This window comes from Notolepis coatsorum (genome assembly GCF_963971535.1).
Source record: "Notolepis coatsorum genome assembly, chromosome: 3".
Lineage (NCBI taxonomy): Eukaryota > Metazoa > Chordata > Actinopteri > Aulopiformes > Paralepididae > Notolepis > Notolepis coatsorum.
In genome coordinates, this window is record NC_140167.1 from 135,226,661 (window position 1) to 135,243,030 (window position 16,370).

Genomic DNA, 16,370 nt, shown 5'->3' on the forward strand with positions numbered 1-16,370 from the left:
AGAGAGAGAGAGAGAGAGAGAGAGATAGAGAGAGAGAGAGAGAGAGAGAGAGAGAGAGAGAGAGAGAGAGAGAGAGAGAGAGAGAGAGAGAGAGAGAGAGAGAGAGAGAGAGAGAGAGAGAGCATGGGTGGGGGGTGGGGGTGGGGATGGGGGTTACATGCAACATCAAAAGACAACTAACCCTAACACAGAGACAGAGACAGATAGAGATAGAGAGAGTGCAGGGGTGGGGGGTGGGGATGGGGGGGGGGGGGGGGGAACTAACACCTGCAGGCTGCATGTATATATGCCCAGCAGATAGAGAGAGAGAGAGAGAGAGAGAGAGAGAGAGAGAGAGAGAGAGAGAGAGAGATAGAGATAGATATAGATAGATAGATAGATAGATAGATAGATAGATAGATAGATAGATAGATAGATAGATAGATAGATAGATAGATAGATAGATAGATAGATAGATAGAGAGTGTGGGGATGGGGGGTTACTAACTAACATGCCCAACATACATAAACAATTGAGCCATGCATGCGACATCAAAGAACATCAAAAGACAACGTGGCTACTGGCGCTACTTCAATCAATGCAATTCACCATGCTGCATTGAGACCAGATCAAAGACCACGTGGCGATATCATGCATGCAGTCACAAAACATTCTAAATCTAAATTGTAATTTGATATGCATAAACTTACCAATTCTCCGATTGTACGGCCAAATACCCTCCAGTTCTTGCATGGGTTCATCATCGTCGTCCATGTCTTCCATGTCCATTCTGCCTGGACCTATAAAGATATATAATAAATCACAGTTAGCATCAATGGTCAAACATTCAATCATGGACCAGGCCATATCTAGGCTGTGCACTTTGCTTTTCATGACATTGACTAAACACATGCATATATTCGCGTTACTGTGTATATACCCCGCGTTACAGACGCAATATAGCGACACAATAATAATAATTCATTGATTTGTATAGCACTTTTCAAAGACCCACATTCGCTGATCATATACATACGCTGCACATGCATATATTAGCTTTAGCTTGCAATGTATCTACAAACATTCGATCATACGAGATACATTCACGCACATGGATTCAATAAACACATGCATATATATATATATATATATGTATTCGAGTTACACATGCCTTGAATTGACCATTTATTGAATTGAAATTACCTGGCATCCACTCGTCATTATCATCAGCGATGTCGATCTCAGACTCGTCCGTGGTGTGGGAGGACGGCGGCGACACATGCCGGGTCTTCGCAACCCGCTTCATTGTTGCTCTGACCGGGAGTGGCGCGATCGTTACCGGAGAACTGATCGGTGCCGGCCTCACCTGAGGCGGAGGTGCACGGCTTGTACCCGCTGTAGCTGCGGTAACCGGGGCCCTGACCCGCTTCTTTGTTGCTCTGACCGGGAGCGGCGCGATCGTTACCGGAGAGCCGGTGGCAGCGGCCACGACCGGAGAACTGATCGGTGCCGGCCTCACCTGAGGCGGAGGTGCACGGCTTGTCCCAGCGACAGCTGCGGTAACCGGGGCCCCAACCCGCTTCTTTGTGGCTCTGACCGGGAGCGGCGCGATCGTTACCGGAGAGCCGGTGGCAGCGGCCACGACTGGAGAACTGATCGGTGCCGGCGGAGGTGCACGGCTCGTCCCAGCGGCAGCTGGTGGAACCGGGGCCTGGGTGAACGGCAGTGTGGTCTGGACGTATCGGTCCGGGAGTTTGCCTCTCCTTACCGACTTCCTCGTTCTCCTCATTGTGAATACCTACTCTCAACTATTACTATGAAAACGGCTATGAAAATCTACTAACTAGTGTTACTAAAACACGGACTAAGCACTTATCTAAAAGTGCTGTACTTGCTACAGTACTGCAACTAATATTACCTGGTACTACAAAAGAAAATAAGTATTACAAAATGAAGAAAATATATTATCAATCACTACTACTACTAGAAATACTATCACTACTACTATCAATGCTAAATGCTCAAAATCAAATCAAAACGCTAATCTCTCTATCTATCTATCTATCTATCTATCTCTCTCTCTCTCTCTCTCTCTCTCTCTCTCTCTCTCTCTCTCTCTCTCAATGATAACTGTATTCACAAAATCCGAAGACGCACTGAGCTCACGCTGGGTGTGTTCAGGTTAAATATCAGGTGGGCAGGTCAAGATCGTCACGATCTTTACTATCGACCAATCACAGCAGAGATCCATCATCCTTATAATAATGCAGGTAGATTGACTGATAACATTATACATGTGTTACAACATAGGGCTCTACTGCCACCTGGCGGAATCGAGTGAAGTTGCATGTCTAGACGTTCAGAAATGTGGTAGCAAGATGGCCGCCGATGTATAGTTCACGAAAAAAATTAAAATTAAAAATTAAAAAAATCCGAGAAATCTCGTGAGTGGCATGCAACCACCTTAAAAAAAACCAGAGAAATCTCGTGAGTGGCACTCAAAGTGTTAAGATGATGAGTTTTTTTACTCCCCTGTCATGTCAATAATTTAGGTGATGGCAAGTATTATGGTGTCACTTATCATTATCTTCAGTGAGAATATAAGGTAGAGGTCTGCTTCAGGCTTGATTTAGTCATTCTGTACCCACCTGCTCCCAGTGCTGTTATAGCCACACCCACCTGCTCCTAGCGCTGTTATAGCCACACCCACCTGCTCCCAGCGCTGTTATAGCCACACCCACCCGCTCCCAGCACTGTTATAGCCACACCCACCCGCTCCCAGCACTGTTATAGCCACACCCACCTGCTCCCACAGCTGTTATAGCCACACCCACCTGCTCCCGCCGCTGTTATAGCCACACCCACCAGTTCCCACTGCTGTTATAGCCACACCCACCTGCTCCCGCCACTGTTATAGCCACACCCACCCGTTCCCACTGCTGTTATAGCCACACCCACCTGCTCCCACAGCTGTTATAGCCACACCCACCTGCTCCCGCCGTTGTTATAGCCACACCCACCCATTCACACTGCTGTTATAGGCACACCCACCTGCTCCCGCCGCTGTTATAGCCACACCCACCCGTTCCCACTGCTGTTATAGCCACACCCACCTGCTCCCACCGCTGTTATAGCCACACCCACCCATTCCCACTGCTGTTATAGCCACACCCACCTGCACCTGCAGATTATCTTGATGCCCCCTGCCCACTCATGCAGGACTCCAAGTCTGGTTTCACTGCGTTTGTTAATCATAACAGACATAGTAAATAGATTATTGCCCAATCAATACTTTAAAGGGACACACCAACATTATTGTAAATTTGCTTTCCATCTTTTCCAGAGTCAGACAAGAAGATAGATACCAATTTTACTCTGTGTGTTCAGTAGAAAGCTATCTGGCTGCTAGCTAGCCTAGCTTAGTACAATGAATAGGGAGAGGAGCAGCTAGCTAGCTTAAAACTCCAGGAGAGGTTTGTGGATGTGCCCTTGTGTTTTATATGCTTCTTCTCTTCTCTGGATGCCATATGGAGTCATGGCATCCCGACATTGTCTGGCACAGATTTAATCTCCAACAGCCATGTGTCCATCCCACTTGAAGTGTCCTGGAAGAAGACAGTGGCTGCATCTCATTACAATACTTAATTCAGTACTACTTCTTTCCTTTCCTCCCTCACTACCACTTGTCTACTATCAGGAAGCAACTTAGAGAAGAGAAGATGAAAGAAGGAGAAGATAGGAGGAGAAGAGAGATAGAGGAGAGGGACATTGAGACAGTTCCTATGCTGCATCATCATATGAGTTGTTAATGGACGATGTATTGAAATTAGTGCTGTCAATCGATTAAAATATTTAATCTGATTAATCGCTCGATTGTCCATAGTTAACTCGCGATAAATTAATTGCATAGTTTAAAAAAAAATAAGTATCTACCTTAAACTGATCTTTTTCAAGTTTTAATACTCTTATCAACATGAGAGTCAACAAATGCTTGCTTTATGCAGCCATTTAACACAAAAGTATGACCCTCATGCATTGCAAATTTGCATCAAATTCAAAACAGAGTGATGTACAAAATAACTTAAAATAAAATAATAATTTAAAACAATGAATAAAGTGCATGAAATAATAGGGGAAAGAAAACGTTAGGAACTTGTTGCATTCACCCACACAAGGGCTGAGGACTCACCCCCCCCCCCCTCTTTCTCTCACACACACACTCTCACAACTCTCTTTCTCTCTTGCCCCTTCCTCATTTCTCTCAACCCCCTCTCTATCTCTCTCTCTATCTCTTACACACACACACACACACACACGCACGCACGCACGCACGCACGCACGCACACACACACACACACACACACACACACACACACACACACACACACACACACACACACACACACACACACACACACACACACACACACACTTTGAGTCAGAAACAAACATAGTATCAATGAGAGTATCAATAATACACCTGAGTGAAGTCTAGTTAAAAAAATTATTATACCGTTAATACCACGTTAACTTTGACAGCCTTAATTGAAATGTAAGTTGTCATCAATTATCTAGTGTTAGATAGGGAGCGACAGTGGCTCGGGAGGTAGAGCAGTCATCTGGCAATCCGGAGGTTCCCAGTTCAATTCCCGCTCCTCCCGGGCAGCGTGTCGTAGTGTCCTTGAGCAAGACACTTAACGATAGGTTATGACTATAACCAAGTTCTGTTAGTTAGGGGCGATGCTTGGCATCACACTGCACTATCTCACGTACGTGCACGCGCACTGAATAAACCACAAATATACCTCTAATACCAATATTAGTCTGACCACACCCCTCATCAGCTTACCTTCATAAGCAGGTGTGTGGTCACCTGCTCTCCTCCTTCCCAAGCTTTCACCACAAGGTGAGGACAAGGGCTGCAGCGGCCGTCTGATGCCAAGCATCGCCCCTAACTAACAGAACTTGGTTATAGTCATAACCTATCGTTCTGTATCGTTAGTGGCTTAGCTTGGCATCACACTGCACAAGGGAGGCCAAGCGGAGCCACTGGCTGACAAATACACCCCGCTGACAGCCCCCCCACAACCATCAGAACAGGGAGGGCCGAGCCCCCCCGACCCCCCCTAATGGCGGGTAGCCCCCCTATTAGGGACGTCACGGGAAGGCGACGGACCCGACCGTGCGAAGAGGCACTCAAGCACTCAACGCACAGGGTGAGCAGCCGTGGCTTGACCCCACGACTACACACACGCACAACCCGCATGCCACCCGGGAACGAACGGAGAAAAACCACCTCGTTACTGCCCCCAGAATCACGGGGTCAAGGGCCAACCCAACCCCGTGGCAAGGCCGTAGCAGCGGAGCGCGAAGGAAGGCCCAGACCCACCAAGGACTGGGCTCCCTGAAATGGGGGCCCGGAGAAGTCCATGATGCCAGCATCAAGACCCCACCAGGGGGGCACCTAGTGACCCCGCCCCTCACATCGCCAGCGTATTCGGACAAAGGCCCCTCAGCCGAGCGGGCCCTGTCCCCCCCAACAGCACGCCGCCTGGAACACAAGCCCTGCAACAGGCAGACAGCATGGTCATAACATACAAGAGTTAACCAACGGAAACAGGCAGTGCAACGGGGAAGACCAGGCAACAGGTCGTCAACCCAAGCCTGGAAAAAACTGCGGACGAGGCAGAAAGGACAGCTGAAACAGCCGCCCCGGCGGAAGGGGCGTATGCTGGCGTTGTCGCATAACCAAGCTTTCAACAGCACGTCAGAAGCGGGATCCGTAGACCACACGGCCCCTGACAGCTGCCCACAGAAAAGCCCATACGATCGGCAGACGTCATGAACGTGCAGGGGCACCCTCAACCGGAGAACCGGGAGTTGACACTGCAGCAACACACCAGAGAACCAACCACCCAGGCATTACCCCATGTAATGGTTGGTCCTATAACCCCTCAGGAAAAAACCCCGAAACGCACCTGCGGCACCGCCGCAGCCCGCGTTCCGGTTCCCAACAGGGCTATCCCGGGCCTACAGGTCAACGGGCATCACCCCGGACCGGGCCCGGCGATACGGGGAGCACAGGATCCCAAAGGAGGTTAACCCCACCCAACAGGCTCCTCAGCGCCAAAACGCAAGAGAAGAGCGTAATATGGAAGACCAGCCCCCAGCACCCCGCACTCGGTATTCCCAGGAGGTCACCCAACCAAGTACCAACCAAGACCAACCCGCACAGCAGCCGAGATCCGACGAGATCGGATGCGTACAGGTCGGCACGGCCATAAGCCACTATGACAGTGCAGAATACATCAAACAAGGGGTCCCATAACGCACAACCCTGTGACACCCGGATCGACCTAGCATTTTTCCCCCCTGAAAAAACCCTAAGTCCCTCAGGGTACCAGAACAGCAGATCTGCATCCCCAGCGGACAACGGGTGCACTGATCTGGACCAGCGCGACCAGAACCAGTCCCGTGCCCTAATCACGCCGACCTGCCAACCCCAGGAGAAGGGGCAGATATGCGCGTCTGATCCCAACATAAAAAGAAGGCGCCACCCAGACGTGTCGGTATGAACCGCGTCCGGCGGCCCACCCCTAGGGCGTGAGACCCTTCCCATATGCCCAGACCCATTCCGTCATCATCCCCTGACATGAACGGGAACCCATCGACAACACACAGGATGTCGGAAGAGGAAAAACCCCCATCCCAATTGCTCCATAAAAACGCTGTTTTACCAAAGCAAACGAGGCGCGCCAGTCAGCAACGGCCAAAGCACATCCTGAGCTAGCACTATGTGTGCGTTTGGACATACCCACATCAACAATAGGCCGTTTAGACCACCATATTGAATCCCCAAGACGCCCAGGGAAACGACAAGAGGGGCGAGATGCAATCAACTCCATGAATGAATGAATGAAAAAATATACCCAACAGACTGCAGTACAGGAATACATACAAAAAGATAAGGGGAGGCAGACCTGAGAAGACGTTAGTCTTGTTCCATCAGGGACCCTCATTTCATATCCATCAAGACACATTCAACTCTTTATAAAATAAAGAAAAGGCATCACATGTATGACCTAACTGCACAGCTGGGAGTAAAAAACCCTGTTTTTCACATGATTTTAATCCAGTCACTCTTTTTAATCAGAGTGTAAGACCAGATTCCCCCAGAAACACCTTCCCACATGAGACCACGGTCAAGAAAAAGATATGTAAACTGTGAGACACGTGACCAACAGACTCAAGTTTGACACAAAAACGAGCGCAGCAGGTTAAGTCCTGCGCTCTAACCTCGACATCTTTACGACACCAGCTCATGGAAGGCGTCGCCATAGCAACAACGCTATAACGGGCGGGGAAAACCCACCGGATCCTGTCATAACAGGAGTCGGTAGAATACCCCCCCCCCCCCCCCCCCCCTCCCCCGTCAAGCACTGGCTTGGCCCTGACTGGCTCAGCAGAAAAGTCAACAAACCCTCTAAACCAATCAAGTGGGAAAAAGGAGGGGTTTATCCGACACCCCCTCCCGAAAAACACACCTTCTATCCCTACACACAGAAAACAACCGTAGCCATTTTGAAAACCTCCGGTAGAACAAAATATATAGCATAAGCTAATACAATGTTAGCTACCCACAAAGTGTAAAAGGGTTTACAACAAAACACAAGTCGCCTGTGCGTGAATCCCATACCCGCAGCCTATGCTACACATAGGAAGACGTTGAACGAGAGTAATGGCTAGGCCATGAAAAGTGTGTACGAGCATTACTGCAACTAACAACACAGCGTTGTGAACACATATACTTAGTTAAAGCAATGGAATACCACCAGTTCTAATTGCATGTGGAGCATCAAGCTAATAGAACCTATTACCGAGTGTAAGTTGCAGACCTTGCTTAAAAACTCGTAACACAACACAACTCATTCCCCCAACGTAACAGGGTAGATTCATAAAACACAACCCCACCACATGATTTGTATTGAAGAAACACACAGTTTGTTCGGCCAAACACAGTCCCCCTTATGTCAGGGAACTTTTTATTAATAAATAAATACGTGTTCAAGGCACAAAATCATAGAGGGGCCGGGGAGGGTGTAGAGGAGGGGACACAGAGGGGGAAAAGTCACTCTCAACGGCGCCTGCCACCTCGCGCCGCTCGAGTCTTGCCACCCCGGGGAGCCCCGGAGGGACGATAGGTAACAGTCTGCTGGACACGACGATCCCTACCGTCTCCTCCGGTCTGGGATGGGCCGGCGGTGGCCGAAGCGCCGCTTCTTCCCCTGGCCCTCTTGGCAGGGCCAGCAGTGGCGGTGGAGGCAGTGGTAGCGGCGACGGAGACAGCTCGACGTCGCGGAATCCTTCTGCCCCCACCGGCAAGGACGGGAGGCGGAAAATGGGGTTGGAGAATGGACCTCTCCTCTGCCATCTCTCTACATGTTGAGGTCATCAATAGCAGGGCCTTCCCGAACAGGCCAGCGTCGGAGAGGGCGGCCGTCAGAAGAGGGGTTCTCTTCCGTTCCGGCACACGGGCCTGCTCCAGCCAAAGATGACGCTGGCCCAGGGTGGCCAGGGCGCGCACTTTCCCCATGGCTATGGCTAGCACCTGGGAGAGGTGCAGCACAGCTCCCGCAGCCTGGGTGATCTGATCGCACCTCACCTCGTTCAGATCCGCGCCGCCCGTCATTATCCCCGATACAAATCTAGCCAGGTGGGCGATGTTAGAGGCCGCAGCCAGCGACTGTGTACCGGCGATGAATGACTGGTCACCCCAATAAGCCAATCGCCTAGCCGACCTCCCCTGGAGGACCGGCTTGCATAGGGGCTCCCACACCATATCCGGACAGAGGAGCGCGGCCATCGGATTGTCAAGCCGAGGTACGCCCTCCCCCATACCTTTGACCAACCCCGACACCCGCGTAACTGGTACGTAGGCGGGAGTTAGTCCCATGATGTTGGAGACCGCCTGACCCCGACGAACATAGGCCCCCATCGATGGGAAAAATGGGTAGACAACGTCCACCCCTCTCACCGGGGGACGCTGCCAGGGATGGCCTATGAGGTCATCAGGGACAGGTGCAGGCAATGGCTGCGGCAGCGGCACACCGTTTGCAGCGGCGGCTACCGCCATGAGCTCGGGGAACAAGGCCCGCAGTTCCCCCTGCGGACCCTCCTCCACCGACCCCGCATCTCTCGCATACAGCAGGCTGCGACTGGTCAAGGAGCCACAATCCGATGCGGCTGACAGTAGGGCATCCTGTCGATGAGGCCAAGGTGGTTCCCCGACATCCTCGAACAAGGCGCCCCGTGGAGCCATTTCTCCCCCCTCCGGGGTCTCCGGAGGAGGGACACTCCCCTCCACGGGACCATCATACAAGAACCCGTCCGCCTCCTCCATGAAGTCTTCAGTTTCCATCAGAAATCCAGAGTCGGACGCGGCCTCGCTGGTCTCCAGCAATTCCCCAAACCCAGGCCGTTCGCGTCTGCACGCCACCATGTTACGACGTGAGCGAGCAGACACAAAAAGTCGCAAATCCTCTGGCTCTAAGACAATCCCCCGTTCATCAACGGGCGATTCCCCAGAAACAGAGGAACCAGAGTCGAGATCAGGCCATCGCCGGAGCGACGGCACCGAACCCTCGGCTCGTCGGTGAGGAAAACTATCCACCGGCAGTCTCCCGGGCTGGGTCAGCAACCACGAGAGTGGCAACAGCCCAGCACCGGAACGCACGACGGAGGCGGGAATGGAGAATCGGTGGTGAAGAGTAGGTCTAGCGGGTCTACTCTCCGCGGAATACATTATGACCCAAACCTTTTTCCTATACAAACAAGTGAGAGAAGAAAAAGGTTAGGCACAATGTAAACCTAGTCACAAGTCAAGTGGGGTACTACCGAGGCACTTCCTTGTGGTGAAAGCGAGAAGGAGGAGAGCAGGTGACCACACACCTGCTTATGAAGGTAAGCTGATGAGGGGTGTGGTCAGACTAATATTGGTATTAGAGGTATATTTGTGGTTTATTCAGTGCGCGTGCACGTACGTGAGATAGTGCAGTGTGATGCCAAGCTAAGCCACTAACGATACAGAACCCCTAATTGGTCCCGATGTGCAGGTTGGCACCTTGCATTGTTGCCTCCGCCATCGGTGTGTAAATGTGTGAGTGAATGGGTAAAATGTGAGGAACAAATTGGAAAGCGCTTTGGATAAGAGCGCTATATAAATGCAGCCATTTACCATTTAGTTATTATAGGGGAATACCACAGATTTTCAATGCTCAATTTTTTTTTTGATCAAATATTTTTATTTTATTTTTCTTTCTTTTTTTTCCAACATGAAACAAAACATATATCACAATACAATAATAATAATAATACATAAAAAGACTTCCCAAGACAATAACTTAACACCACATGACAAGACAATAACTGATACAGACTGTACAGTGATCATCCTACATGGACACTCGCTCGTTCTCTCCCCCCCCCCCCCCCCCCCCGCTCACCCAAGGACCTCAACATGAGTCACATGAGTCACATACACATACATTATTCAGTAAAAAAAAAAAATATCTAATTCCCAAACTTATATCCGTTCTTTTAACTTTGCCACTGCAGCCAACCAAATTGCGATATTAGATTCCTTCCCAGATAGCAAAAAATGAGTGAATCAACGTTGAAATAGGGTTCAGTAGAAATATTGAATCTATGTTGAAGCCTGACATCTAAATTATATAGATCGTTGTCTATGACCCTAACGTTGAATCAACGTTAGGTGTCAACCATAGCTGATACTATATCAATGTTGATTCAACCATCATCTAAATGGTAATATACATGCACATTTTAGTTGATTTTATATTGAATCAATGTTAGACATCAATGTTTATTCAACCATAATCTAAATGGTAATCTACATGCACATTTTAGTTGATTTTATATTGAATCAATGTTAGACATCAATGTTCATTCAACCATAATCTAAATGGTACTCTACTTGTACATTTGTAACTTGTACATCTACTTGTAACTTGTAAAGTTAAGGAATCAATACTGATTAATGTACATTTTACATTAAAATATTGCTGCTGATATGTATACATCATAACATTACATGTTTTTTTCCTGCTGTTAAACACACTATTGTTAAATAAATAATAATAAAATTCTTATATGACCATATTTCCAAAAATGTGTGAACAAAAATGACAACATGGCTTTAATATGAAAATTAATTTTTTTCTAGGGTATCAGAACTTAGTGACTAAAACTTTTTACAAAAAACAAACAGGCTTTCATTAACAATATAGCCACTGCCAGAATAGTGACACACATATTGTGTGTGGTGAGCACACGCATTCATGCACAACGAAGACAAGATTGCAATCATTTTAACTATAAACTTATGAGCTCAAAGTATGAGCTCACTACTGACTGAAATGTCCAACAAAAAGCATCAATTGTCAAATAACTAGACACATTAACATTAACTAGACTAGATGTTTGAGGAAATTAGAAAGGGAACAACAACTTAACCCTTGTGTCTGATCAGATTCGTATTTGTTTGATAACTTTGCAGTGATGAGCCAACATAATATGTGGCATAATCTTTTAATTATCTTGTATTTTTTTTTTTACTCTTCATAAATTGTTTATTCCACTTCAGCCAACAACTCTTTTCAGAAAAGTGGGAGTATTTCATTACAAAAATAATATAAAAAATGGTTATGATCAGGGCTGAAGTTGAATAAAATATTTATGGAAAAGAAAGTGGGAAATTATTTCAACATAATCTTTTTATGGAGTTTTTCAATTTAGTCCCCTAATAAGAGTATAATATTTTAGTTTTCAGACACAAGGGTTAAATATAAACAATGGCATAGGATTTGAATTTAAACACAGTGGAGCTTAGATGATCTACAGTTGTCCACGACTTATCCTCCAAGGCATCTGCTATATAATAATCTTCAGATTTACTTAAGTGTTATTAGTAGGTTACAGCAGTAAGCATTAGTTTGCTCAGTCAATTATGGCCAATTCGTTTTATATTGTTTAATACAGTTAAATAAATAGATAAATGAAAAGCAATTTTTTTTGGATTAAATTTTTTCTAAAAACCCATAAAATATATTGGGTCGCACCTAAATCGGCAGGGTCGGTCGGCAACCTGAAACCAACTATTAATTTTGTTAGGCCTGGGCAGCTCCCAGGTGTGAATGGAACTCTGTGAATGTGAAGCAGGGCGTAGCTGAAAAAGAGCATCTGTGCTCAGCGAACCTACCCTGGGTAAATAAAGGTTAAAATTTAAAATAAAAAAAATAAACACTGCAAGAACAGGCTGAAGCATAAGTCATTCAAGTAGATGCCGTCCATGGAAGAACAGTGTCCAGGGTAATTCCTTGTACTGTATGAACCAGGGAAACAGTGTGCTGGGGTACCCCAAGTTTGACTCTGGTTCGCTTGACAATTAAGTTTGGGTCACTTCGGTTCCAAGAACAGGCTGAAGCAGCATATTCAAGTAGATGCCGTCCATGGAAGAACAGTGTCCATCAGGGTAATTCCTTGTACTGTATGAACCAGGGAAACAGTGTGTGCTGTGCTGTGCTGGGGTAGCTGTGCTGTGCTGGGGTACCCTAAGTTTGACTCTGGTTCGCTTGACAATTAAGTTTGGGTCACTTCGGTTCCAAGAACAGGCTGAAGCAGCATAAGTCATTCAAGTAGATGCCAGGGTAATTCCTTGTACTGTATGAACCAGGGAAACAGTGTGTGGTGTGCTGTGCTGTGCTGGGGTACCCTAAGTTTGACTCTGGTTCGCTTGACTTAAGTTTGGGTCACTTCGGTTCCTTGAGATGCCTCCCTCCCGGTCTGGCGCATAACGAAGCCACTTCTTGACAGTTTCGCTGTAGTCCTGGTCGGTCAGCTTGGGGTCAAACTGTTGAGCAGCAGCTGATAGACACAAAAATAAAAAAGGGAGGAAGAGAGGTGGGTGAGATGATGTACGATGATAAGAGCACCCGGCCCTCACTTCACACGAGTGCGATTTTTTTTAATCACTCAATTACTCACTCTGTAGGTCTACAGTAACAAGCTACAGTCAGCATCCAGTTAGACTGGACAGGAAAGAGAATTAAGCAATCGCAATACAATGTGTATCCATGCACCTCTAAAGCTCACCGTTTCCATTTCCATTTGCAACAGCATAATTATATTCTGAATCACCAGCATCACCAGCATCACCACCGCACTACCTAAACTTAACCTATGAAGTAGTTTGCAGGGGAGGAAGCTCACCAAACATGCAGGCTTGTAGTGTGGTGTGCTTGAATGGCTTCTTGCTTTCTGAACAACGCTTGTCTTTCTTTCCAGCCCAGTTGAACCCACTGGCCAGGGCGTTGGTCATAGCAGTTTTCAACATCAGTCTGATCAGGTTCTCTGAATTGGTGCCTCCTACCAAAGCCAGGCGGGAAATCTAAATCAGAGAGAAGAAAATGAAGGCCATGCGTTAGAAACAGCATAACGTTTATTTTATGAACACAGAGCAACCAACTTGTTTATACACACACTTTATGCATGCACTGATATTCCAGCCCATGCCAGTCATTAGGTTTAACCACATTAACCCTCCTGTCCATATGTAAACGGTATATTTGAACAATTTCAAAACGTTTCATAAATAGCAGATATACAAGCTCTAACACGTTTTGAACTAGAAAGTGCTAAACACATTTTTCCCCTGAACAAGACCACACTGAAACGATCTACATTTGATAAATGAATGCAGTTCAATAAATTACCATCTTTTGACGGACTGATTGCTCCATCAGTAATGATTCTGCCTCATTGAAGTCTTGTTCACTGGCGATTGGCAGCTGGAAGGGGAGCATAGTGGTTGTGGTGGCCACCCCGTGTCCCCTGGTCCCACCAGATATGTTGCCCTCAGCCAACTCGGTCTTGATGAACTGCACATCTCTGGATAGATCCTTCACCACGACAAGTAATTCAGCAAGCATTGAATTCATCTTCTGGATGGTAAGGTCTTCAGAAGAAGAGTTAAAATCATTAAGTGAGAAATAAAAATAAGCAGCAAATCACACGAGGAATTACACCATGTCCAATAGACTTGCCTTTCATAAGCTGCCCGTCATCGCCGGCCATCTGTCTACGCTGTGAAACACCAGATTGCCCTGAGCTGTGTCCTGACATCGCTGTAGAAACAAAATCATAGTTATATATTTCACTAGTTTGACTGCATTGGATCAAACTGGTGGTAGTTCCCTCTAAAATGGCATACCATTTTGTGCATGTTGTGAGAGACCAGGGGGACTGTAGTATTGCCCCGAGCTGCATCCCGACATCCCTGTAGAAACAAATCATTATATTTAAAAATACAAAATCTGACTTGTCAGTCAAATTAACATACATGTCACAATCACTAACACCGGTTCCTGACAGGCAGCAAGCGAGCGAACTGGAGACGAAATCGCACACGACACTGTCCTGATATGACGCAGCGCATGTCCGAGTGTGTGTTACCTGGATTCTCAACCAATAAAAAGTGTTTAGGGGCGGGACTCGGCCGCGTAATCGCTCAACTAGAGACACAGCGAGCGAATATTTGAGGGGTGAACGACATCGCTGCTCAGTTCACTGTCGCTCGCGGCAGGTCAGGATAGTCTGATTGAAACGAATACATTTTAATCACTTTTTCTCGCTCGCTCGCGTCGCTCTATGTCAGGAAGGGGTGTAAGGAGTTGTATCCCCGTCTCTCAAAACACTGTTACTGAAAGAGTACAGTATCATACCACTACTTGCACTTTGTCGATCTTGCAGCTGCTGGACATGTGAGGCCTGCTGCTGCTGGTGATACTGAACAATATCAAATCCTGGCATCTCGGCTGAAACACAGTAGGAAATACACAAAGTTATTAGCAAATGACGCTATTGTAATCCCCCATGTGAGAAAATGTTTGATTTCCATTCAGCTGATTTCACGTGCACTGCCAAATACTACTTTAATAAAAATATCAAAGACAATGCGAGACAATACAGATATTTTAAACATGCCAGAATATTATGTTATGAGATTGCTTGATAACTCACCATTATGTTGAGTTAGCGATTGCCGGTAGTTGCTAGTAACCAGATCTACAAAGGGGAAATGTAAAATAAGTTGCGACTCAAACATGGTGGAAATTGTGCTCAATATAAAAGCATTATGTACAACTACACATTTTTATTGTGACATTGCTTGCAAGTTGTGAAGGCTTTGAATTTTTGTAGTGGGCTGGCATGCACATTGTAAACATGTATTCTGTTGCATGCATGATGCCAGCGACCTGCCAGCCATCTCCTCACAAGAACACAGATATGGGTTCACTTACTGTTATTTGGATCAGGAGTCTGCAACGAATCTAAATAGCTGTAGATCCTGCCACCATCCAAAGAATCTAAAAAAGGTAAGCCAGGGTGAGAATTGAAGATGCTACAAATCATGTTTAAACAGTCATCTAGTTGGCATTTTAACATGCATAGCAACATACCATTCATTGTAGGGTCTTGGCCAACAACTGGAGGGTTGACGTATCTTAGCGCCTTACGAGACCGGCTCGATTTTGGAGTCTGTCCTACAACATATTTTAGTTGGCATGTTATTCACAATGTATATATTTTGGGCCAACTATAGAATAACTGCAAGAAATGCAGAAGTCCAATCAAATTAAAATGCTCAATTTGTCGGTACATGGTCAGACTAATTTGTTTAACTGTTTATTATTATTATTAACTGTAGCCATTTCCAAAGTGCCTATATAAAATAAATGCATTGCATCAATACCTGGGAAACCCACATCAGGTGCTTTGGCAAAACGTTTTCTTTTGGCGTCGCCACTCGAGTCAGAGTCCGAGTGCACATACTGCTGATTTGGCCAAAAAAAAAGTATATATATACACACATATAAATAAATGTAGTTATGATACTACGTTTATTAGTCAAGGCTAAAGTCTGAATACATAGGCCCTCAGGCCACTGTGTGTTATCATTTTAGCACTACTTGCAACTACAACAGCAGTGCCATTATTTACAACACCCTAGGGAGAGTTGTCCCTTTAACAAAGTGAACACTGTACCTGGATCTTCTTTTTTGGCAGAGATCTCCTTCGTCCTCAGATTCAATTTCAGAGGTTGGACACATAGTTGAGGTGTACTTGGTCTCTCGTTTTTTGGCCTCATCATGGGTCTCTGGAAAGAGCAGAGAGAAAATGACAATTAACATATCTGCAGTCCAGTGTTTAACGAAAAAATATATGTACCTCTTATCATATGTGCATCGTCACAATTTGCGTCCTCACTTTTTGTGTATGTGTTGCACGAAATACTCACCACACGTAGTAAGCTC

The 16,370-nt window shown here is 46.5% G+C and overlaps 1 protein-coding gene across 1 annotated transcript in view; it reads left to right on the forward strand.

Moving 5' to 3' along the window:
* Nucleotides 1–16,370, forward strand: part of gulp1a (GULP PTB domain containing engulfment adaptor 1a) — a 485,247-nt gene that overhangs the window by 260,234 nt on the left and 208,643 nt on the right. The window lies entirely within an intron of this gene.